This window comes from Populus alba, chromosome 14 (genome assembly GCF_005239225.2).
Source record: "Populus alba chromosome 14, ASM523922v2, whole genome shotgun sequence".
Lineage (NCBI taxonomy): Eukaryota > Viridiplantae > Streptophyta > Magnoliopsida > Malpighiales > Salicaceae > Populus > Populus alba.
Window position 1 is genome coordinate 21,021,855 of NC_133297.1, and position 26,056 is coordinate 21,047,910.

General features: G+C 34.2%; 1 pseudogene; it reads left to right on the plus strand.

The window, feature by feature from the left end:
• The first annotated feature begins 1,150 nt into the window (after nucleotides 1–1,150).
• LOC118039640 (uncharacterized) overlaps nucleotides 1,151–26,056 on the plus strand; it is a 45,072-nt pseudogene continuing 20,166 nt past the window's right edge.

The following is a 26,056-nucleotide window of genomic DNA, read 5'->3' on the forward strand; positions in this document are numbered from 1 at the left end:
TCAAGGATCCTGATATTGTTGGTCTTGCCTTGTTCATTCGCATCAGAAATCTGTTTATATTATATAATATATCTCTTTGATCTTTTCATAAACTCAGTATAAAGGCTGGAAACCTATGACCCGATCTTTTAGATCATTCTCAAATATAACAACGCCACGTACTGAGTATTATTATTATTATTATTATTATTACTATTATTATTATTATTATTACTATTATTACTATGTATTGTTTATTTATAATTTATACAATTAACCTCTCTGTGGTTCGACCCCGGTCTTGCTGGGTTATTTATTACTTCGACACTCCTGCACTTGGGAGAAGACATCAATCTTTTGGTCATGTCAAGTTTTTGGAGTCGTTGCCAGGGGGGTAAATTCTTGTACAAATTATAGTATTTATTTTGTTTTCTCTTTTCACTTTTCTTGTATCTAACTTTGTTTCTTTTGTTTTGTTTCCTTTTTCTTTTCTTTTTTTCTTCTTCCTTTTATTCTATTTCTACACGTGCATGAGTGTTTGGTCACGTACATTAAGTGGTAGACTTTGTAGGGTATTCTCATCATTTTCAGAAAATATGACCAAAGAATATAACCAGTCACTTCATAATAAGAATAATGAGAATAACCGTGTTAGGATACTTAGAGACCACATGAATCCCACAAGAACAAGTGCACCCTCATGCATAGTTTTCCCTCCTAATGCATCCCATTTTAATTTTAAGCCAGACATTATTCAACTTTTACCTTTTTTTCATGGCTTAGATCTAGAAAATCCATACTTGCATTTAAGAGAATTTGGAGATGTTTGTAACACCTATAATGACTTAAACTGTAGTATGAACACCATTAGATTAAAGCTTTTTTATTTTTCATTAAAAGTAAAGCTAAAACATGGCTATAAAATCTTAGGTCAGGATCCATTCGTGCTTGAGATGAAATGCAACAAAAAATTTTAAAGAAGTTTTTTCCATCTCACAGAACTAACTCTTTCAAAAGATAAATCACCACTTTCACTCAAAAACCAGGTGAAACATTTTACCAATATTGGGATAGGTATCGAGACTTGCTTAATACTTGCCCTCATCATGGTTTTGAAACATGGAGATTGGTTTCACAATTTTATGAAGGGTTAACACCTAAAGATAGGTAAATGGTTGAATTGATGTGCAATGGAATTTTTGAAGATAAATACCCTAATGAAGCAATGGAGTACCTAGACTTGCTAGCTGAAAATGCTCAAAATTGGGACACTACGGGCACTTATGAGGCACCAAATAAAACCCAACCTCATACATCTAGTGGAGGTATGTATAACCTTAGGGAAGAGCATGACCTCTAATCTAGGTTTGCATCTTTAGCTAGAAAAGTCAAGGCAATAGAATTGAAAAAGAGTGGTCAATTAAAATCTGTTCAAGACATGCAACCAATGACTGTCAAACTTTGCCTTCTTTCAAGGAATGCCTCCATGAACAAGCCCATGCTTTAAACAGTTTCCAAAGACCCAATCATAACCCATACTCGCAAACATACAATCTTGGTTGGAGAAATCACCCAAATTTCAGTTGGAAGAGTGATAACAATAAGGCACAAACTTCACAGCCACCGTTTCAAGCACACCATAATTTCCAAAATTCTCATGAATATGCACCTCCTAGAAGAAATCTTGAGGAAACATTGCATGCATTCATTGAAAAGCAAGAGACAATCAACACTCAACTTGCTCAAAGCATGACACATTTTAAAGATGGTCTTGCAAAATTCACATCTGTTCTCAATTTTCAAGAGAAAGGTAAGTTTCCATCTCAACCACAACAAAATCCAAAGGGGCAATACAATGCAAATGCAAGTAGTTTTGGAAGCCAACACATGGATCAAGTCAAATAGTCATCACTCTTCGCAGTGGTAAGGTTATTGAAAAACCACTCTTGAACCTTATGAGAAAGATGATGAGTCAATCTCTAAGGGTAAGGAAGGGGTTTCCTAGATGGCTACTTAGATTATAATCAAATTGAAATTGCATTGGAAGATTAAGAGAAGACTACTTTCACATGTCCATTTGGTACTTTTGCATATTGAAGAATGTCTTTTGGATTATGTAACGCACCAGCCACATTTCAAAGATGCATGCTTAGCATATTCAGTGATATGGTTGAACATTTTTTTGAGATTTTTATAGATGATTTTTTTGTTTTTGGTGATTCATTTGATGATTGTTTAACTAATTTAGAAAAGGTTTTGAACAGGTGTGAAGAGAAGAATCTTGTACTGAATTGGGAAAAATATCACTTTATGGTAACAAACAACATTGTACTTGGTCATATTGTTTTATCGAAAGGAATTGAGGTTGATAAATCTAAAATCGAGTTAATTGCCAACTTACCAACACCAAAATCTGTTAAAGATGTTAAATCATTCTTAGGACATGCTGGTTTTTACAGAAGGTTCATCAAAGATTTTAGTGTAATATCTAAATCATTGTGTAACCTTCTAACAAAGAAAAATGTTTTTGAATGGACTGAACAATGTGAAAAAACCTTTGTTAAACTTAAAAGCTTGCTTACTTCTGCTCCTGTCATTCAACTTCCTAATTGGTCACTACCTTTTGAAATAATGTGTGACGCTAGTGATTATGCTGTGGGTGTTGTCTTGGGACAAAGAAAAGATAAGAAACCTTATGTGATTTACTATGCAAGTAAAACTTTAAATAGTGCTCAAATGAATTACACTACCACTGAAAAAGAATTACTTACAATAGTATTTGCATGTGACAAGTTCAGATCTTATCTTGTTGGCTCACCTGTTGTTGTTTTTAGTGATCATGCATCATTGAAATATCTTCTCTCTAAGAAAGATTCTAAGGCTAGATTGGTGCGGTGAATTTTGTTACTTCAAGAATTTGATATCACAATTAAAGACAAGAAAGACACTGAAAATGTTGTCGCAGATCATTTGTCAAGATTGACAACCGATTAGAGATCTGACATTACACCAATCGATGACTATTTCCTGATGAATTTTTATTTTATGTCTCTACAATGCCTTGGTTTGCTAATATTGTTAATTTTCTTGTTTCAAGACAATTGCCAGCTCATTGGAGTACCTAAGACAAAAGAAAGTTCTTGAACAAAGTGAAGAACTTTTATTGGGATGACCCTTATTTATTCAAACACTTGGTACAACAAATGCTTGGCACTCTCATAGCCCAATCGTATGGTATTACCTACACCTGTGCTATGAAAGGAACTTGATTTGTTGTTAATATAAGTTAGCATCATGAATTCCTGACAATATTTAAAAATTTGGTGTTACGTAAATAAGATAATTAATATGATCATGTTAACAATTTATAATGAGCTATTAATGACAAATCATCCGATTGGAACCTTCTTCGTGTGTGGTTTCCAAATTTAGTAATAAGAGTTTATACTATACTTGTTTGAAATACTATTAGTGGATCCTCTAACCTTGACATTTGTTTTTATTATTGTTTAACCCTTACAGTAATCTTTCATCTCAAAGTTCTCATTAATTTCTTCCTCTCTTTTTTACTACTATTACTACTACTACTACTATTTACATTATTGTTATATTTTATGTACGTTAAGTATGCTCTGTGTTTGTTCAAGGATCCTGACATTTTTGGTCTTGCCTTGTTCATTCGCATCAAAAATCTGTTTATATTATATAATATATCTCTTTGATCTTTTCATAAACTCAGTATATAGGCTGGAAACCTGTGACCCGATCTTTTAGATCATTCTCAGGTATAACAATGCCACATACTGAGTATTATTATTATTATTATTGTTATTATTGTTGTTATTATTGTTTTTGTATTGTTATTTATAATTTATACAATGAACCTCTCTATGGTTCGACCCCGGTCTTGCCGGGTTATTTATTACTTCGACACTTCTGCACTAGGAAGAAGACATTAATCTTTTGGTCGTGCCAGTCCTCTCCTTGGCCAACTCTACAAGATAGAACATAAATGTCCTTGGTAAGAATCAACGGTGAAAAGAAAAGGAAAAGAGAAATGAATGGTTGGGGTCCCTTTAGTTTAGATCCATTTAAATCTTTTTTTTTCCTTCATAAGAGAGAAGAAAAATCCACACCAGAAAAAAAGGAAGCAAATATCATCTTTTGGTTTTTCTCCTAAAAACTCTAGTAACCATCCTAAAAACACTAAGCCTCTTTCTCCTTCCCCTCATCTCCATAAAGTCTCCATCACTGAACCTATCATTCATACTCCACTCCAAACAACAGTGAACAACTACAACCATCCTAAGTGTCATGCGTGGACGTGTGACATCGGGGGGTCAAAAGAGTCATCACCTAGTTGTTTGATTCAAGATCGTTAGGAAACTCAAGTATACTTGTTTTATCAGAGATTTTCAGGGTAAGGGACTAGTTGTGGCTAGATAAGGCCCACCCCCAGCATACCCTACCCGAGGTAAGCTGTATTGTGCGGTTTGAATATGGTTTCAAGGTTTTGATATGTTCCTAACTGGTGGTTTAACTATGCCCTAAGAAGGGGATTTATTTGTGTGAATAAATTTGGTGTTTCGAATTTATTATGAGTTCATGTGCCCAAATGAATTCTTATAAAAATAGTTTTTCACAATTCCTATACTGTGATAAAAAATACTTTTAATTAAAATTGATGAATATATAAAATAAATTTAGGAATTTTTTGGTCAACATGCAAACATATATTTTGTTAAAAAAGCTAAAACAAAACATGTATTTTCATATATATTCAAAAACATGATTTTTTATTTTTATTTTTGAAAGACTTGGCCATATGCAATGCACAAAGAAAAGACATTTTTTTATACATATTGTTACCATTTTTGTATTTTATTTATTGTTTTGTATTTTTGTTAGGCCATGTTTGGCAAACAAAAAAAAACATTTTTTCTTAAAATAAAACTACCCAAAACAAGTTTAAGGGGTGTTTGCCAAACACACCCATAAACAAAAGAAACCTTAAAAAAAAAAAAAAAAAGCAAACCAAATAGGGCCTAATGACTAACTTGGTTTTGACCCGACTGGGTTGACCCAAATAGGCTAACTCGACTAGGGTTGATCTAACTGAGTTGACCTGATCGGGTTGACAAAAAAAAAAAAAAAAAAAAAACCCAAACCCAAAATGAATTCAACATAAGTCAAAACATTAAAAAAAAAAAAAACTAAAAGTTTCTCAAGAAAATGGATCAAACATAGAAAAATAAAAAACACTAAGAACATTCAAACCTAAAACCAACAACATAAACATTAAACCAGACCATATTTCAAACAATGAAAGATAGTTTTATTCGAAATCACACATGGATCAAAAATCAAGTATAGTTTTCTTCAATGATCACTCAAACATAACATTTTTGGCAAAATGAGTTTCGGTTCAAAACGGAAACCTTATGGTTAAAAACTAATTAAAATGTGTTGTTGATGACAATGATCACTAGATTATTGCTTAATCATGCATAAAAGAAGATTTATGTATAAAGAAATGGACTAAATCAAGGGGCTAATGCAATGTTCTTTCCAAGAACACGAAGAACATTGTCTTAAACCCAAAATGACCATTTTTGACCTCTAAAACATGTTTTCTTAGTTCCAACAAGACACATTATCAAAACCAAGCATACTTGAATAAAAAAGACTCACAAAAACAACAAATCATCATAAAAATGTCTCAAATTCCATTTGCCAAAAAAGTACCAATCTAAAACAATCTACATATTCAAGAAATTTAGGATTCAAAATGTCTTTCTAGACTTTCAACAAGAATCAAATAAAACTCAAAAACCCAGAAACATGCATTAACTTAAAACAAAAGAACATAACCTTGCTAGCACATTTGGCAAATTTCAAATCAAACTCAGATGCAAACATTACATATTAAAACAATCATCAACATGTCAACATATTTAAAACATTGCATTCAAACAATACAAATCAATCCAACAGGTCTTATGGACTTCATTTTTAAGGTTTGTAAAGATATACCTTCCAAGCTTGGAATCTTCAAATAAGAATGGATTTCTAATGTTACCTTCCTGTTTTCTTCTCTCCAGACCAAGCAAAAACAAACTAAATCCTTGAAATCACAAACTTGATTGAATTACTTAAACCTTAAACAAAATTTGTTTCCCCTTGATTTTCCTCTTCTTTTTCCTTCTCTTATTACCTCTCCTTTTATAGGCTAATTCAGAACTTCTAGATGAGTTAGTTAGGGTTCTAACAAACCAAAACTAGGCTAGTTTTACCACAAAATCAATGGTTTTGGATTTAGATGGTTTTATAAGAAATTTGAAGGCTAAGATGAAGTGTTTTTAGCCTTTTGATCTTGAGAGAAAAGTTTTAAACCCTTGATAAGAATCCTCTGGGTCCTTTTAAATGTGAACACACAAAAGAGTTGGGTGGTTTTGTGCAAGAGGGTGTCTTAGTTAAGACTGACTGGGTTAGGCACTTTCATGGCTTCGCTAGAGCAACTCCGACGTCAACGTTGTGTAAGACCACCTAATCATGGTAGAGGGGGTGCATACCTTTATGTTGGACCAATTCTTGCTTAATTTGAAGATCTATAGCTCAACATTCATTCCTTTTAAAGTGTCAACCCAATCAACATATAATCTGAAAATGCAATGGTGGCTGATCATGAACAAGATGTTGTTAAGATCATTGGAAAAAATAGAATGTAAACGTTTGATTTCATGAAAATGAGGTTATAGGGGGGTGTTTTCCAGTTGAATGGTGGTGTTACAGCCTTAGAAGTGATCGAAAACGCCACATTCATTTATCTAAGAGTTATACAATCAGCCAAAATTATTGAAAAAGATGCATAATAGCTGAACGACGTCGTATAGGCTAAACCCTACAAATTAGGGTTTTTAAATTGGGATTTGGCAAACTTTAATTTAATCCCTAATCTTCTCATTTCTTTTCAGTTCACCCTGAGTTCCTCCTAAACTCCTAATTTCATGCAATTTCACTGCTACCAAACTCAATTGACAACCTTGAATTTAAGTGTTTTTTACAATTTGGTCATTTGTTTTTTATTTGCTCAATTGGACCTCGATTAACCATAAAACTTTTAATTTTCTTCAATTTGGCCTTTGATTTCAACAATTTCAAACCCTGAAGTCTCACACTTCTTACAACTTGGTCTTTGGTTTTGAATTTGTTCAATCAAGTCCCTAATTGCCCATCAAATTTTAATATTTATGCAATTAAGCCCCTAATTTGACCAAATTAACTCTTAAAATTTGCAACACCAATTAAAACATAAATTGACTTCAAGAATTAATTTTTCTTACAATTAAGCCCTCAATAAATTCAATTAAATCTTGAAAATCTCCAATTGAGTCCTTAAACATACAATTTTGATTTTCGTCCTCAAAAAATGATTTTTCTTTGTCAACATGGTCAAATTTTTTAATTTTGTGTATTTTGATCATCTTCAACCAATCTTTAGTATTTTCCTAGGTGTTCTGATAAGTTCTTCTCAACTGATATATTTTTTTGTTTTTCTTCTGACATTTTTGTATTTTTTCTTCTCTCTTTTTCTTAATCTTTTTTGTTTATGTGGGGCTCATAAAATAAGTAACAAAAAATGCCCTCTCTTTACAATACTTACGAGGGAAAGACTTGTGAAGTGCTTTGCGTAGTAAGTTTGTAAAGATAAACAAAAAGGCTCTTCCACAACAAATCCTCTTAGAGCTTTTAGTTTGGTTGACCTAAAACTTTGTCTTCGTAGCAATCCTCTTCAACTAGAACTATGATCAAATTGTTTACAACTTAGTTAACTTGAAATCTCAATTTGGCGATTCCTTTTAACTAAAACTAAAATGTTATCTTCAGCTCGGTCAACCTGAAATCTCAATCTAGGGAACCCCGACAACCAGAACCTTAGTCTTTGTCTTTAACTTGGTCTACCTGAGATCCCAATCTAGGGATCCCTTTTAACCAGAACTAGAATGTTGCCTTCAGCTCAATTAACATAAAATCTCAATCTATAGACCCCATTTAATAACAATCTTGGTCTTTGTCTTTAGCTTGGTCAACCTGAGATCTTAATATGTCGATCCTCTTTAGCTAGAATCAAAATATTGCCTTCAGCTTGGTTAACCTAAAACCTCAATCTCTAGACCCCTTTTAACAAGAACCCTAGTTTTTGTCTTTATCTCGGTCAACCTAAGATCCCAATTCGGCGATCCCCTTGAACCAGAACCAAAATATTACCTTTAGCTCTGTTAACCTAAAATCTCAATCTAGAGACCCCCTTTAACTAGAACCTTGGTCTTTATCTTTAACTTAGCCAACCTGAGATCTCAATCTGGTGATCCCCTTCAACCAGAACCAAAATATTGTTTTTAGCTTTGTTAACTTGAAATCTCAATCTATAAACCCCTTTTAACAAGAACCTTGGTGTTTGTCTTTAGCTTAGTCAACCTAAGATTCCAATTCGGAGATCTCTTTTAACCAAAACCATAATTTTACCTTTAGCTCGGTTAACCTGAAATCTCAATCTAGAGACCTTAGATAACCAGAACCTTGATCTTTGTCTTTACCTCGGTTAACCTGAGATCCCAATTCGAGGATCCCTTTTAACTAGAGCCAGAATGTTACCTTCAGCTCGTTTAACCTGAAATCTCAATATATAGACCCCTTTTAATAAGAGCCTTGATCTTTGTTTTTATCTTGGACAACCTGAGATATTAATTTGGCAGTCCTCTTTAGCCAAACCAGGATGTTGCCTTCAACTTAGTTAACCTGAAATCTCAATCTATAGACCCCTTTTAACAAGAACCTTGGTCTTTGTCTTTAGCTCGATTAACTTGAGATCTCAATCCGATGATCCTTTTTAGCCAGAACCAGAATGTTGCCTTCAACTCGATTAACTTGAAATCTCAATCTAGAGACCCCCTTTAACCAGAACCTTGTTCTTTGTCTTTAGCTCGGTAAACTTGAGATCCTAATTCGGTAATCCCCTTTAACTAGAACTAGAATGTTTGTCTTTTTTTATGACTCAGCTGACCTGAAACCCTGAATCTTAGTGATCCCCTTTAACTAAAGCTTTCCAAAGACTTTTTTTTTTATTAATCTTTTGACCTATGTAAGTCTGATTTTAAGACTTTTTTTGTAAAATAAAACTTGTGAAATGTTTTTGGGTTAAATGCATGTATTTTTACCTGGTTTGGAAACATAGATCCCACCCTTTCATTCATTTCATATGAACTCTTTTTCTGGTATGAGCTCGTTCATGTGTTAGAAATTGTATCTTGAGTCAGGATTCATTTGTTGTGCTGCCTTTCTTACCCATCACATTATTGGGAAGAAGTCTCCAACTTTTGTTTATTGTGGGGTCCTTTCTTACTCCAATGAATATATATTTTGACACTGTCTATAATGATCTTATCGATAATTTAAATGCCTTTTTTTTCATTTTAAGGGCCTTTTGGTTTTGTTTCAACAAAAGAAAAATCTTTTTCAAGAAGAAAATATTTAAAAGACTTGGTTTTGTTCATAAGAACTATAACTTTCAATGTATGCATCAAAACAGTTCTTTAAGTAATTCCCCTAAAAGTTTTATTAGATTTTAGAACATGGGTTGTCTTTATGTTAGACTTTTACCAAAGATGACCAAATATTTTTAGAAAGTGAAGAGATAACAAAGATGGTCTTTTCTCATTTCAAACACACATCGTCAGTATTGATAAACCTTGTCCTTTTTCTAAAAGAACTTACGAGTATTGGTCGACCAAAGACTAATTTGTTTTGTTGGGTCTTACAAAATGCATGGACTCATTGGCACACACAGTCACTATTGACTCAAAAATCAACAATGAAAACTGTGGCATACTATTGACTTAGAAATCAGCAATAAAAACCGTAAAGCATTGCCAATTTAGAAATTAGCAGCAAAAATTGTGCTGCTATCAACTCAAAAATCAGCAATAAAAACTGTATCACTGTCGATTCAAAAATGGTTAACAAAAATTGTGTTGCTGCTAATTCAAAAATTTCTAGGTTTTCCCTTTTTTTCGGGTGTTTACATGTTTTTTAGGAGTTTAACAAGTCATTATTCATGCATTTCCTCATTTCTTTACATAATCTAATCATTTCTCTATTTGGTTTGTTCATGCTCTAGGTTGTATTCAAGTCCATTCATTTTTTTTGTTGATATTTCTGGAATTATATCCCTCATTTAGCCCCCATTCTACTAAGTCTTTTTATCTATTCCTCATAAGTAATAGGTGAAAGAATCCTAGTAAGGAGGTGATGTTCTTTCCATACCTTATGATTTCAGATAGTCTTAGGAAGGTTTCTATTATAGTTCTTCTTCTTCTTCTTCTTCCTCTCAACTTTTAGTTTTCTTCCTTCCTTCTCTAGCTGCACCAATTGGCCTCTTACAATATTCCTCCTTCCATGGTTTCGGCCATCAACTAAACTCTCTAGCTCTCTTTTTACTTAAACACTCAATGAAGGAGACATACAGCTAGTTTAGGTAGGTTTTCTTCTTAAGAGGTTTGCTAGCCAGTTTTTGGCGGAGAGAAAGAGTTATCCCTTTTCCCTCCTTGTATTTATACCACGTATAGATAAGGTAGGTGTTTAGGTGCTAGTCATGGATGTTCTTAACCCTTTTTTGCATTATCTTAGGGCTGGTTTTATCCTCCATAAACCTAATCTAGGATAGGCCCGTTTCCCCCCACTATTTTTCCCTAGAGCAGGCCGACCAACTCTTCCCTAATGTATTCTTAGTGTAGGTCGGCCTAACACAAATTTCTTATTGGGTGTTATATGTTCTTGTTCCTTTTTAAGTTATCCTCAAACCGGTTCCCCCCCCTCCTAAATCCTCTTTATAGCAGGCCAGTTTACTCCCTTAGATTTTGTTTAGTACAAGTCAACCCTTTTACTTAGATTTTTGTCAAGTTTTACAAAGAGTAATTAAAATGCATGATTGTGATGTAATATGAATGCATTATGTGTATGTTAATGTTTATTGGATATGGATTTGCTTTTCCCAGGTTGATATATAAACACCATTCAGGTAAGGTTTTTGATCCTTTCATAGCTGTTGAGATAATTTGATTTGAGCCAATGCTTAATAAAATTATATACGCATCAAAGCAAGATGGTAGAAAATCAGGTCTAAGCCCTTTTCATTAATATTCTATGAAAACTTTTACATTTAAAAGCTAGTCTATTCATCATCATTTACATGGAGAAAGGCAAAGCCCTTGTTCTCTATATCCCTATGAACTTTTATGTTATCTTGATCTCATTACTTGAGCTAAAGGTTTCGCTGGTTAACTTGAGTACTTAACTTGCCCTTAAAGGTTACATATTTGTCAAGCAGCCTTAGGTTTACTTGAGCTAGTATATTTTGTCTCTTATTATCAAATTACATATTTTCAAAGGTTTTTTTTTTTCAAAGTTATCATGGTTATTTTCTTAAAAAAATTTATATGTTTATTATCATTGTCATTTCTTTATTGTCTTATTAAAATAAAATTGACACATTCAAGTTGGTGAGGTACATAACTTAAGTCAAATTTTTTTTTCTTTGAAACGTATAAGTTGCACTTAAACATCGAATTTTTTAAAAAGAATTATGGACTCATAGAAAAGCGTGACCGTAGCTAGCTAAACAGGATGCTCAGCTTCTAAGCACAATAAGCCCAAAGTCAAACATGCTATTAGTATTATGAATATATATTAAATGAAAGTCAATGTTCTATTTCAGTCTCGAGCCTTTTTTGAATCGTTGATTTAGGCACAAAATTTCATTTTATATCAATGTAACTCCTAAAATTCACTCTTTGAATCTATTAAAACCAAAAATGAAAGGAACTTATCAGCAAACCTTTTTTTTATATCCTGATTTGCAAGGTTTATTGAATCTACTTTCCATATTCTCAAGGCATTTCCTTTTTTGCTTTTTAAATAGTTTAATATATATATTGACGGTAATTAATTAGATTCTTATTCCTCCTAACAAGCCTAAATATTCAAAAAGCCTACTTATAAGACTTGACCGGGTCTAGTGGCCTACTCAAGTAAGTGAAAAGACCATTTTTTTCATTATTAAAGAGATACCATTTCAAGATTTTATTTTAAATCAATTTATAAGTTGATTCAGATCAACCCCCAATTCATAATCTAACTCGGTCCATAATTACAAACAAAATTTATCTTCAAACATGTACAATTTCTCTATGTTTGAGATTCAAAACTACCTCGAGAAATGATCTAGTTGCAATGAAAGACATCAATCTCACATGAGGATGTTTTCAAATTGCAATAGGTGATCTGTAAACACACAAAAAAAGTAAATTAAAGCCAAAAATGACTCCGTCGCTGCTGATTTCTAAATCGACAGCGACACAGTTATTCGTTGTTGATTTCTAAATCGGCAACGACATAGTTTGTTGCCAATTTCTAATTTGGCATCAACAAAGTTTTTGGCTGCTGAATTCTGAATCTGCAGCAATGCAGTTATTGGCTGTCGATTTCTAAATCAGCAGCGGCACAGTAATTGGCTACTAATTTTTGAATTAGCAGCGACAAAGTTTTTGGCTATCGATTTGTGAATCAGTATCGATAAATTTTTTGGCTATCGATTTCTAAATCAGCAGTAATGCAATTATTGGCTGTCGATTTCTAAATTAGCAGCGGCATAGTTTCACTGCTAATTTCTAAATTTGCAGAGACAGTTTTTGGCTGTCGATTTCTGAATCGGCAACAACATTGTAAAACCTAACAAAAATTTGTGTTGGACTGGCCTATTATAGAGGAGAATTGGAATAGAAACTAGCCTAAGATAACCCAAAAGGGGGGGTAAGGATAGCCTTGGTCTAGTGCCCAAACACCTCAGCACACTTATAAGGGCTATAAATATAAAGAGAGAGAAAAGGTGACTCTTCCTCTCCCTAAAAAACAGCTACAACCATTGTTGCGACTAAACCTCTCTACCTCCCAAGAAAAACCAACTTGAGTGAAGAATGTGTAGAGAGATGAGAAGAAGAGAGAAGGTGACCCTCCTCTTCACAAAATCAACCCAACAGCTGTAGCAAACCCTTCCCTCTATCAAGAGAAAAAACACACAGCCCAGCTGCATGTTCACTCCATTGAATGTATGAGTAAAGTGAGAGCTAAAGAGTAAGATTAATAACTAAAAGCCATGGAGGGAGAGGGGTTGTGATAGACAGCTGAACAGAAGAAGAAAGGTGAGGAAAACTAGAAGAAAAATGGTAGCAGAGGGGAAGAAAGACCATTAAATCCTTTCCTAAAACCACTTAAAATTGTAAGGTATGAACCAAAACCTTTCTCCTTCTGTTCTTGTAACCTTGTGACCAAAAGGGAGAAGGAAACCCCAAGTAAATGGCCTGGGATTCTTACACCGGTTGTTAAGGAAAAACTAGACTAGGAAGAGGGATGAAAATGGGACTAAATGAGGGCTAAATTTCAGAATACTTAACAAAGGAAATGAACAAATTTTAAATGCATGAACTTGGAAAGATGACCGGCCATAGTGGGGGTCGTTGAACAAAACATGTTGTGTGATGAAATGCATGTGTTCATACTTGAAATTATATGATTTTGCTGGGTTCTATGAACACATGTAATACTGGAACTGAAATGCATGTGTTCATGCTTGAAATTGTGTTGTGTGCAACGAACACCTGAAATTAAGTTATCTACAGCGAATTAACATTGGTTGCTGAAAGTGTATTGGCAGCAGCGAATCAGTGTTCGTTGTTGAAAGTGTTTTTCCAAAAGTTTGTTGTCAGCAGCGAATTAGCTTTTGCTACCGAAAGGGTGTTACCGAAAGCGAATATGTGATTTATTGCCAAAATTGTATTGTCTGTAGCAAATTTGTGATTCACTATCGAAAATGAGTTGTCCACAGCAAATTAGCGTTCGCTACCGAAAATATGTGTTCTGTAGTGAATCAACGTTTGCTGTCAAAAGGGTGTTATTTGCAACGAATTTATGATTCGCTTAAAAAATGAGTTATCCACAGCAAATTAGCGTTCGCTGCTGAAAATGTGTGTTCTGTAGTGAATCTGTGCTTGCTGTCAAAAGGGTGTTATCTGCAGCGAATCTGTGATTCCTGCTGAAAGTGTGTTGTCTACAGCGAATCAATGTTTGCTGCTAAAAGGAAGTTGTTTGCAGCAAATTTGTGATTTGTTGTTGAAATTGAGTTGTCATTAGCGAATCAGCGTTTGCTATTGAAAGTGTGTTCTATAGAGAATTTGTGATTCGCTGCCAAAATTAAGTTGTATACAAGGAATGAACATTCACTGTTGAAAGTGTGTTGACTGCAGTGAATCAACTTTCCCTACCAAAAAGGTGTTGTTTACAGCTAATATGTGATTTGCTGTCGAAATTGTATTGTGCGCAACAAATTTGTGATCCACTGCTGAAATTGAGTTGTTTGCAGTGAATTAGCATTCGCTGCAGAAAGTGTGTTGTCAATAGCGAATCAGCGTTCCCTACCGAAAGGGTGTTGTCTACATCAAATCTATGATTCGCTGCTGAAATTGTATTGTCTGTAGTGAATTAGCGTTCGTTGGCAAAAGTGCGTGTTCTGCTGCGAATATGTGATTAACTACTGAAATTGAGGTGTCTGCAGGGAATTAGCATTCACTGCCAAAAATGTGTGTTCTGTAGCAAATTTCACTACCAAACTTGTATTGTCTGCAGCAAATTTGTGATTCGCTGCTGAAATTGAGTTTGCAGCGAATTAGCATTCACTGTTGAAAGTGTTTTATGCAGCGAATCAGTGTTCGCATCCAAAAGGGTGTTGCCAATAGGGTGTTGTCTGCAACAAATATGTGATTCGCTATCGAAATTGAGTTGTTTGTAGCGAATTAACATTAGCTGCCGAAAGTGTGTGTTTTGCAGTGAATTTGTGATTTGTTGAAGAAATTGAGTTATTTGTAGTGAATTAGCTTTCGCTGCCAAAAGGATGTTTTCTGCAGCGAATCTATGATTTGCTGCCGAAATTGAGCTGTCAGCAGTGAATTAGCCTTCATTGCCGAAAGTGTATTGACTGCAGCAAAATTTCGATTTCCTACCGAATTTAAGTAACTTACAGTGAATTAGAATTCACTGCTGAAAGTGTGCTGGCTACAGAGAAGTAGCATTCGCTGCCGAAATTGAAGTACCTACAGTGAATTAGTTTCGTTGCTGAATTATGCAGCCAGCAGCGAACTAGTTTTCACTACCGATTTTCTACAATAGACTCCTCGATTAGAAATGACTTAAATGCTTGCAATAATTTCATTGTATGATTGTGTACAATGTAGAACATTTGCATGTGAACATATGGATTCTTGAAATAGGTTTGGAGATTAATGTAATTTCATAATGCAAATGTGGTGATTTGTGACCATTGACTTGTTAGGTGGAGCGACCATGATCAGACCTTCGATTGAGCAAGGACACCCCATAAGAGGAACATGTAGGTGGTTTCTACCTTTTTCTCGTATGATGTTTATGTTTTGAAATAATTTACTTATGATGATATTTTATTAAATCCTTATTGAATGATGAAACGACAATGAAGTGTTTGATTGAAGTCTTGATAATTGTCGAAACGACTATGAAATGTTGATCGGGTTCTTGTTGAATGTTGAAACAATGATGAAAATGTTAATACTATGAAATGACCTGTTAGAGGTGGATATATTATTGTGTTGCGATGAATATTAAACCTACTATGAGATGTTGATTGGACTATTATGAATTTGGACTGCTAATGAATGGTAGTATGAGTATTACAAAGGATCTACTATTTTATTTTATTGAATGTAATTGTGATGAATGATTATATGAGTACTATAAAGGATCTATTGTTGTGTCTTTTTAATGTAATTGTGATGAATGGTTGTATGAATATTACGAATAATCTACTGTTGTACTTTATTGAATGTGATTGTGATGAATAGTTATTCACATTACGAAGGATCTATTATTGTATTATATCAAATGAAATTGTCATGAATTGTTGTATGAGTATTACGAAAGATCTACCGTTGTATTATACTAAATGTTAATTATCATAGATGGTTGTGGGAGTAGTATGAGAGATCTATTATTGTATTGTATTGAACATTAATTGTTATGAATAGTTGGATGAGTAATATGAAGGGTGTACTATTGTGTTACTAACTATTAAACTGTTATGGAATGTTTTGTTTGTGTATTATAAATGATCTGTTATCGTGTTTATTGAATGTTAAACTATTACAGAATGCCTATACAAGTATCACGAAGGGTTTGCTATTATGTTGCAGTGAATTTCAAGTTGTTATGAATCGTTTGAATAAGCAATTCAAAGGATATTACCATGTTCTAGTGATTTCATAAACCGCCTCTGGAATGTTTGATTGGTTGATGATTAGCTTTGACTAATGGAATTTGAAGGGATGACTGGGACAAATGATTGATTGGCTTCGGCTAATGGCATCCGAATAGATGATCGAGACAAATGATTGATTAGCTTTAGCTAATGGCATTCTAAACGGATGACCACGGTGAACAAATGATTAGCTTCGGCTAATTGCATCCTAAGTGGATGAATAGGATGAGTAAATGATTAGTTTCAGCTAATGGCTACCTAAATGGATGAATAGGATGAGTAAATGATTAGTTTCAGCTAATGGCTACCTAAATGGATGACCGAAATGAATAAACGATTGGCTTCGGCTAATGACATCCTAAGAGGATAGCTGGATTTGAGAGTTAGAAGTTAATTTCAAGAATTGATGTGTTCATGTATACTATGTTTTGTATATATTAAGTATATGAAAGAACTATGATTTCTATGCTTTAAATAGAGAATAACGTTAGTTCGTTTAATTATTCAGAAAACACAAATAAAATAAAATCATGTTGGCCATGTTTCTCATATTGTTGATCAAATTGAGCTATCTTTTGATTATTATAGAAAACACAATTGAACATGACATTTTAAATTTGAGATTAACTCATTTTACTCCATTTTTTAGTAAACATTTTTTTATGAAACTTAAGAAATCTTCACTAAATCTAAACTTTCTTAATGGATAATAATAAGTTTGATGAGGGTGTTGCCTATAAAAAACACCCTCTAATGCCAAAGTCTGTTTAGGGGTTTTTTAGGTAGATATTCTGTAAAAATAGTAAGTAGAGAGAATAAGATTTTTATTTTATTTTTTGTATTGTGTTGAGAGAATCCCTCCCCCCCCCTTTTTTTTTTTTCTAGAAATTGACATTTATATCTAGGAAAACATGAACAAATCTAGAAAAAATCTTTCAGCTTCTCAATGTAGCAACCCTATTCTCTTGTTATTTCTCTATGTAAAGTTATAGTAGGATTGTAGCTTGTAATGATAATAAAAAAAATTAAGAAAAAAATTAAGGGAGGAGAGATAACTTGATCAGGCCTAGGCCCAACTAAGTGTTAGGACTCAGCCTAATTGAGTTCTTCCCTTTTCTTTTTCTTTTTCTTTTTCATCTTCATTAGTTGCCCTTCAAGTAAATTTTTAATAGAGTGTTGTCCAAAAATTACTTTATAGAAAGCCATATGCAATAGGAAAGAAACAAGTAATGATGATATATATAATGAAAATCATGAACTTACAATGAAGGTTAGTGACATTAAAGCCTATGTCTATATCAGGCATTATAGTACGCATGGTTGTGTTCATGATAATGCTAGATAATCTTGGTCCACCATGAAATAACAATTATCTAAGAATCTTATACATCTCTATTATTTCATGTATGCATTCCATAATCACTTTAATAGTTGTGAGCAGAATCACCACTATAAATAGCCATACTTCTCCTCCACTTCAGCATCACTTTCTTCTTTCTTTTGAATTATTTGTGGTGAACCTTTAGTGTGTAGAGACAAAGATGAGAAACCTAACTCTCTTTTTTCTTGATTTTTCTACTTTTTAAGTATGTCTAAATGGATTTTAAAAAAAAAAACATTTGGTATAGAAGATTCTAAAGCTGGTACTTTTGTCAGTGGGAGTGGAGGAGCTAATCCTTCTAATCACACTAGTAGGAGTAAAGGCGTCAAATCTTCTTATAGGATATATTTGTCCTCTACACCTACACCTAACCCAACTCAACCTCATGATCAATACAAGATTAATGTAGCTAATAATGTTATTTTTGAACTAACATTTATCATGAGGGCGAAATATAATGTTAGGACTCCCCTTCCTCATGAAAGAACAAGTAGAACACTAGAGGTAGCAATTAAAAATCATGAGATCACAACTCCTATGTGCATGTTTTAAGTTTGACTATTTATTTCATGTTGTTTGGTTTTGTTAGAGATATATTTTCCTACTATAACCTATCTATGAGTTAGAAGCACCCAAATAAGTGGATGACTATAACAACTTTTACAAGTATTATAGACTTAAGGGATAAAATCCTATAATTGGCCTGTTTAAAATTGTTATAGTCTATCTAGTTCTCTTAATGCTAAGAAAGGTATGATATGGTTTTATATTTTTTCTAAGAGAAGAATACAAAATCCATTGAATGATATTTTTCAAGGTAAATCACTATCAATAAAGAATTTGAGAAGTGATTGGGTTATAGTGTGTTATAGTGGATTTATAACCTTTACTTAAAAGGTGTGGGGATGTTCCTCATATTAAAAAATACCTGTTGTAAATGATGTTGGTCCTATTTTGAGTCCATATAAGGAGAATGTATTCTAAAATCTTACTAATAACTATCAATGTAAACACCCAAAGGAAAAAAATAAAATAATATATATATATATATATATAGAGAGAGAGAGAGAGAGAGAGATGATGATGAATGCAGTTTTCGCTGTCAATGCAGAAATCGGCAGCGACGCAGTTTTCGCTGCCGATGCAGAAATCGGCAGCGATGCAGTTTTCGTTGCCGATTCTAGATTTGGCAGCAACGCAGCCTTCACTACCGATACAGAAATCGGCAGCGACACAGTTTTTCACTGCCCATTTCTTGATTGGCAGCGATGCAGTTTCTGCTGCCAATTTTTGGATCGGCAGCGACGCAGTTTTTGCTGCCGAGGCAGAAATCGGCAGCGATGCAGTTTTCGCTGCCGATTTCTCAATCAACAGTGACGCAGAGCTGGGAGGGAGGGGTAAAACTGGTTTTAGATAAACCAAACAAGGATAAGAACACACCTAAACCAACCCCCAAACAACCCATTTCATTTGATAGGTAGTATAAATACAAAGAGGGTAGAGAGAATGATCCATCTTCATCCCAAACCAGCAGCTGCATGCCGTTCTTCCCTTCCCCTTTCACAACAAAAACGTGAATCAAACCAGTAGAGATTGCCTTGTGAACTTGTGAGGGAGAGATTAGACCTTGAGAGAGGAGTGGGCAGCTGCATAGAGGAGAGGAAAAAGAGAGCTGGAAAACGTGAGAGGAAGAAGAAGGAGGAGAACCAACAGCTGATGAGAAAAGAATAGTGTCAAACCATCCTCAAACTTAGTTAAATTCAGAAGGTATGGGTCATGAAACTCCCTTCCTCTTCCCCTTAAAATCAGAAACGAAAATGAAGAAGAAAAACCCTAAGAAAAATTGATCTAAGACCTAAGCCAGCTATGAAGGAAACTGAAATTAACTAGGAGAACTAGCAAACAGAAGTGAAATAAAGTCAATTTCAGAACATCTAACATATCATGGTAGAGGGCTGGCTTTAACTATGGGGTAGGCCAGCATGCATGTGTGTGTGTGTTCTGCTGGGGTAATTAATGTGTTCTGCTGTGATGTTGTTGCTGAAATTAATTGTGATGTTGTTGTTGAAATTAATGTGTTCTGTTGTGATGTTGTTGTGCTGAAATTAATGTGTTATGCTGGAATTTATTGAAAGATCATATGCTGTAATTGATGGTTTTCCATGTGTGTGTTCTGCTGGAATTTTGTTGAAGAATTATGTGCTGAAATTGATGGTTCCGATTTGTGTGTTGTGCAGCGAAATTCTGTTTCGCTGCTGCAACCAAACCTCCTGCAGCGAATTAATATTTGCTGCCGATTTGTGTGTTGTGCAGCGAAACTCTGTTTAGCTGTCGAAACTAAGCCTTCTGCAGCGAATAAATATTCATTGCTGATTTGTGTATTGCGCAGTGGAATTCTGTTTCGCTGCCGAAACCGAACCTCCTGCAGCGAATTGATATTCGCTGCCGATTTGTGTGTTGTGCAGCGAAACTCTGTTTCGCTGCCGAAACTGAGCCTTCTGCAGCGAATAAATATTCGCTGCCGATTTGTGTGTTGTGTAGCGGAATTCTGTTTCGCTGCCGCAACTGAACCTCCTGCAACGAATTGATATTTGCTGTTGATTTGTGTGTTGCGCGCAACGAATTGATATTTGCTGTCGATTTGTGTGTTGCGCAGCGAAATTCTGTTTCGCTGCCGCAACCGAACCTCCTGCAGCGAATTGATATTCGCTGCCGATTTGTGTGTTGTGCAGCGAAACTCGCTGCCGAAACTGAGCCTTCTACAGCGAATAAATATTCGCTGCCGATTTGTGTATTGTGCAGCGGAATTCTGTTTCGCTGCCGCAACTGAACCTCCTGCAATGAATTGATATTCGCTGTCGATTTGTGTGTTGCGCAACGAAATTCTGTTTCGCTGCCGCAACTGAACCTCCTGCAGCAAATCGATATTCGCTGCCAATTTGTGTATTGTGCAGCGAAATTCTGTTTCGCTGCCGAAACCGAACCTCCTGCAGCGAATTGATATTCGGTACCGATTTGTGTGTTGCGCAGCGAAATTCTATTTCGCTGCCGAAACCGAACCTCCTGCAGAGAATCGATATTCGCTGTCGATTTGTGTATTGTGCAGCGAATTGATATTCGCTGCTGGATTGTGCGTTGTGCAGCGATGCAGTCTTTGCTGCCGAACTGGCTGCCGGCAGCGAAACAGTTGTCACTGCCGAACTGGCAGCCTGCGGCGAACCAGTTCTCGCTCCCGAATTGGGCAGCCTGTAGCGAACCAGTTCTCACTGCCGATTTCTACAATAAGCCTCCTAGGCAGGAATGACTTAAATGCTAGTAACAATTTCATGATATGATGGTGTAAAATATGGAACACTTGAATGTGAACATATGAACTCTTGAAATAAGTGTGATGATGAATATGATTCAAAAATAAAATAAATACAACTGTGTTGATTTGTGACCATTGATGTCTTAGGTGGTGCGGTCGGGATTGGACCATCATCAAGACAGGAACAACCCACAGGTGGAGCAGGTAGGTGACTTGCACCTTTCTTTTTCATACGTTGAATCTTGAAATATTTTAACTTGAGTACTACCATATTGTTAGAACCGATATTAAATTGTTGAACGCTTAAATGTTGATTAAAGGTTGATTAGCTTCGGCTAATGGCATCCGAATGGATGGCCGGGACAAATGAGTGATTAGCTTCGGCTAATGGCATCCGAACGGATGGCCGGGACAAATGAGTGATTAGCTTCGGCTAATGGCATCCGAACGGATGGTCGGGATAAAGAGTGATTAGCTTCGGCTAATGGCATCCAAACGAATGGTCGGGACAAAGAATGATTAGCTTTGGCTAATGGCGTCCGAATGGATGGCCGGGATGAAGGACTGATTAGCTTCGGCTAATGGCATCCAAACGGATGGTTGGAACAAAGAATGATTAGCTTTGGCTAATGGCGTCCGAATGGATGGCCAAGATAAATGAATGATTTCGCTGCCGATGCAGAAATCGGCAGCGACGCAGTTTCCACTGCCAATTCTGGATCGGCAGCGACCCAGTTTTTGCTGCCGATACAGAAATCGACAGCGACACAGTTTTCGCTGCCGATTCCTTGATCGGCAGCAATGCAATTTCTGCTGCCGATTTTGGATCGGCAGCGACGCAGCTTTCGCTATGGAATCTGGATGGATGGTCGGGACAAATGAATGACTAGTTTCGGTGAATGACATCCGAAAACTTGTGTATCTATATGTACTACTAGCTGTTACATCAAATACATGAACAAATTATAAATGTTAATGCTTTATTTAATTACCAGACCGTTAGTTACTATTATTATTATTATTAAGTATTTGCATTCTCTTAAATGTTTTGTAATGCTGCAGGGACGTCACACCAACGAGATGTCTAGAAAACCCGATACACGGGAACCTACTTTTGCAAGGAATTATGTAGATGCATTCTAAATTACAATGTATTTTGTATGGATCAATGTACTGAATGTATAACTTTTATTAGATCCTTTTTGTTTAAAATTGTGATGGCTATTAGTAGGATAAGAATGCAAACTCATGTCTATGTATATATTTTTAATATGAACTTCAAATCATGCAACTTAATATTATGTGTTTGTGTAAGATTCGCTTTTAAATGAAATGTTGATTGTATGGATTTTATTTTGATGATGTGAGGATTCAAAGTTCTTTGATTACCGGCACCATGTGTATTATATATATATATATATATATATATATATATATATATATATATATATATATATATATATATTTACTGTTGTTTTGGGCTTGGAAAGCCGGGTTGTTACAATCAATACTACCTTCTTCAATTGGTTGATAGGCATTATCTAGATGATAGTATTTATGGCACGAGAGATTTTTTTGTGATCCTTCTTGCATCTTATGCAACATAATTATTATGCTGATATTTATCTAAGTTGTTATAGGTAGGCCCCACTATATGAGACAATTAAGGAATAAAAAAAAACCAACTTCAAATCGCTCATTGTCATGACTATCATCATCCTCTGAAGAAATGCTAAAGGATGACGAGGAAGAGTCTTAGGTGGAAGAGGAAGTTCAAGAGGATTAAGAGACTATAAAAGAAACTAAAGTAAAGATAATAAAAGAAACTCAATAGGAGAGTGGTGAAATGGACTCCAATATTGACATGGAAACATTTGGGAATGGGTATGCTCTATGCCTAAGGAATAAGAAGAGGCATAGTTTCAATCTTGTAAATCCTAGCTCTTTCATGACAATAGCATCCTCGTCTAGTCCTATACTAAGCTTTGCACACACTAATACCCCAAATCATGTTGTTCCCACTCTTATGCATACTTTGACAAGTCCCATCAATATCCCTAACAATAAAAATATAAGTGGTAGTATTATTGTTGGAACTTCTTCTTCTACCTCTCCTCTTTGGTTTCGTTGTCCTTCTAGCTATAAATTAAGTGATTGCTCTATGTCTAAGGAACTTTTCTTGGTAGGATTCCAACCTCCTAGAAAGGTGATATACACTAATAAAGAAAGACTTCATGACATATATATTTAGAGATAACCCTTCAACTACTAATAACCTGGCTAAAATGTAGATGCTAGAATACGTTACTTTCCTCAAGATATTCAATAGTTTGGAGGACGTAACATATCCAATCTATTGACTAGTAACCTGAATAAAGCTTTTTATATGAGTAAAAGGTTGTTGATCTCTTATAATTATTCTTTATTATTTTTATAACCACTAACAAATTTTGTTTTCTAAAATTTCCAAAGGCAAAAGTATTAGCTCTTTGAATATTGAAAGGAGAGCATGAACAAATAATCAAATATTTGATATGGGCTCATCAGGAGATTATCATTTGTAAGGAGAAACAAGCTCAAACAAAAAAGAGTCTTCATGAACTACAATCAACATATCGCTTCACACGCACATAAAGAGATACTTTCTATGCAAAGTTTACATATCTTTGTTTTGACAAAGTAGAATCCAAATGAGAAGTGGTTAGTTACTAGAAGAGACTGAGGGGCTTGAGAAGATATCATTTGATGCTCATAGTGTGCTAACTGATGCACAAAATGAACTAGCATAGGTTTAAAGTGAGGTGACTTGGTTATAAGGAGATCATTCATGGTGGAAATCACAAAGAGAAAATCACTTTGACTTTGAGATTGCTTATGACACCAATCTTGTACTAAAAACAATAGTCACCAAGGCTTACTTCTTTCAATTCCTTGGAGGCATCAACTCTAACCTTTATTTGTTCATTCAAGGACTTTTGTCGTTCCAACACCAAAGTCTTCTTACTTTTTAGATAGTTTGAGGTACACCTCCTTGAGATAAGTTGGTTTCTCCTTACAATAATCACCCCTTTACTATAGGGAATTTCATGATTAGGTAATTGATACTAATCATTGCATTAATTTCATGAAGAAGAGGTGTGTTAAGGATGATATTTTTCCAGCAATCTCACACATGAATGGAAATTGACTGCTAATGTAGAATTATAAATAGAAAATGAATTGGACATTGTTATATCAGGAAAAGTAGCTTTTGAATTTAAACTTTTCCGAGTGATGTACTATTAGATTTACTTAGCTAAGTAGTGAACTTGATATCTTGAACTATTCAACCTTTGATATAAACCAAGATAATAGGATTCACATAGCTCTCTTCCTAAATTTTTCTTTAGTTCTCATATAAGTGTTTATTTTTTCCATAAACAACTCTTGGCTTTATGAGTATTTTAGAGAATTTATTTTTAAAAAAAAAATTCTCAAAGAAACAACTACATTTCTCACTCATATAGATGATCTCTCATTAAAAATATTTTGCAATACTTCATTTGGTGAATCAAGATATAAGAATTATTAAGAGCATAGCCCACCCTTGTCAAACTAGAGCTAGCTCCCTTTTTCATCATAAGAACAAGCAAAATTTTCTAATTTTCAAGTGTTATTGAGAATATCACATAACAAGTGACTTAGTTTTCCCTTTGAACCTAGATTTTAGGATCTCCAATCAACTAGGTAAAATTACCATCACAGTAAGTTTAAAGATGTCCCTTTAATGTTACTTACTTCATCATGAAAAATTTCCAACATGTGACAAAGTTCTTTCATATCATCATTTTTGGTTTCATGATTTCCATGAAATTGTTTTTTTCAAATAAAATTATCTCTAAGTACTTTGATTGTATCTTCGTAGTAGCCAACATGAGGCATACACGCATCATTATCATCACATAATTGCCCCCAGCAAATCTAACAATGTTTATCTTTCTATTTTCCCCAACTAGTTTGACTTATCATCTTTCCATTAACCATCATAATGCTCAAATGCATCATAATCATTCTTGATAAGAACTTTGCAAATTCAATCGTTGATCATTTTATTTAAAAATCATCCTTTTTGTTTTGGGATCATGCCATAAATTTTAATGATTGTGTTTATTTAAGTTCAATTGTTGAAGTAAAATCATTGAAATGTACTTTTAAAAGTATTTTCTTAAAAATTATACTTATTTTATTGAAATCCCAAAACATGTCATTCAATGTCAGGATGTAATTTTTGGATATTTTATCGATAAACGATGAGGTATATGCAATTCGAGATTGTAAGAAATAATGGTTGTCTCATGATTTTATCTCTTTTGTTTAATGAAAAAAAATGAATGGACTTTCCAACAATAAAAGGCCTCTTTTTGAAAGAAAATATTATATTCAAAATACAAATTTTGGTTTTCAAAAAGAGCAATCTTGTTTTGCATTATGTTGATGATTCTATGTCATAAATAATGATAACCAACACACAAATAGTTTAAATTTTTTTTAAAAAAATATTTTTATTCTCTTAGAGACTAAAACTTAGAAATATGAACGAAATGTTTTTTTTTAATTATAAAGGGATTCTAAAATAATGTAATGGAGGTTATGGTTCATGGTTGGGAAGAAAAAGGGTATGCATAAGGCTGAAATGATATTTAAGGATGTAAACACATAGGATCACTTATTATATAGAGAGATCATTTAAGCTTATTGTCTTAATTTTGATGACTAGGTGATTGATCTCATTGCAACATTAATTCTTCGAGTTTTTTTTGTGCTTTTTCAATAGACATTTATCTTCAATTAGAGGAATTTTAGAAAGCTTTTTGTTTCTTTTTTCTTTTTTTCTTTTGTTTTCCTTACTCTTTTTTATAACACTTTTGTCACTTCTAACATTTTGTCCGTCGGAGATTTTTTATTTGCTCTTTAGTGTGAGGAGTAATCTTAGTCTTAATTATCATTCAAG